The sequence below is a fragment of the Brachyhypopomus gauderio genome, unplaced genomic scaffold (assembly GCF_052324685.1).
Source record: "Brachyhypopomus gauderio isolate BG-103 unplaced genomic scaffold, BGAUD_0.2 sc146, whole genome shotgun sequence".
Taxonomy (NCBI): domain Eukaryota; kingdom Metazoa; phylum Chordata; class Actinopteri; order Gymnotiformes; family Hypopomidae; genus Brachyhypopomus; species Brachyhypopomus gauderio.
In genome coordinates, this window is record NW_027506967.1 from 40,575 (window position 1) to 42,088 (window position 1,514).

The window sequence follows — 1,514 nt, forward strand, 5'->3', positions numbered from 1 at the left end:
GCTGGGCAGAGAGGATCCTATATCACCAGCTGGACAGATAGGATCCTATATCACCAGCTGGACAGATAAGATCCTATATCACTAGCTGGGCAGAGAGGATCCTATATCACTAGCTGGGCAGAGAGGATCCTATATTACTAGCTGGGCAGAGAGGATCCTATATCACTAGCTGGGCAGAGAGGATCCTATATCACTAGCTGGGCAGAGAGGATCCTATATCACTAGCTGGGCAGAGAGGATCCTATATCACTAGCTGGGCAGAGAGGATCCTATATCACTAGCTGGACAGATAGGATAAGAGAGGATCCTACATTGCTAGTTGGATCTAAACATCACGGGTTTGCTGAGACTAGAAAAAATCTTGAAATTTAAGAAAGCTAGTTGGTTAACTTCTATTCGTACATCTTTGCTGAAAGTACTTTCTGTTGTGCTGTTTTCCTTGCGTGTTTCACAACTGAAATGTTATGGGGACAGGACAGAATCTGTCGAGAAATGGGGTGTCATTTCTCATGTAGTCAAAAACTGCATTTTCTTAATGAAGATTAATTCAACATATTGTCACATTTCATTAGGTTTGATATACTACATGTCTTACAGATTAAGGCATCTGGCACTGGTATTATCCAGACCTGAAATGTACAGCCACATTTAGTAACGTTTTTCTAGTGTCACTGATTTCTTCTGGTCAGCCCTGCTTAAAGATGGATGAGTTGTTGTCCATTGCTAAAAATGTTTTACCATTTTACCATTTGTTCTAAATTCATTTCACGACTTCCTCCATGGCAACATAAACACCACTGATTTCAAGTAAAACCTTTTGCCTTTTATATATTCTTGCATTGAAAGCAATTGGGATGACAAAAAAAATCACCAAAGATTTTACCTGTAAAAACACTACTGTACTATCATTTTCAGCGATGATGAGTTGCTCAGTAAGTACTTAATTGCATACAATTATGAGGTTTCTGGCAGGGGAGGGGCATGGAGGGGTTTATGCTCATATGGATGTACAGTACGTATCTTTACAGAGATGTGTAAGCATATCTTCACCACAGGACACTGCCACGGCCTACACTCACCAAGTTCTTTCCCCTTTGATGTTTTTGACAAGTCACCAGTATCGCGTCTCCCAGACGGGTCCTGCTCAACGCTGACCTGTGTAATTCTGCGGGATCGTAGCGGGCTGCCGGCGAGACACAGAGACGTGGGAAGTGCTTTGAAACGCTCATATCAAAAGGATTCTGGCGAGGATCGCTCATGCACTAAATTACACTGCCAGTTACCTGAGTCATATCCACCTACTGCTCCACAGGTAACGCCGGAGAACAGCTCCCACAGAATACACGAGGAATGACAATGCTTGAATTCAATTATCAAACGATATCAGGCTTTGAGTTCAGTAAAGTATGGAGTGTTTGAACTGTGGTTACACTTCCACTAAGCATGCAAAACAGGGCTACTTCTGCATTATATATACTGTAACCTGTTTTCCCCCTCTCTCTGGACTCCCTAAA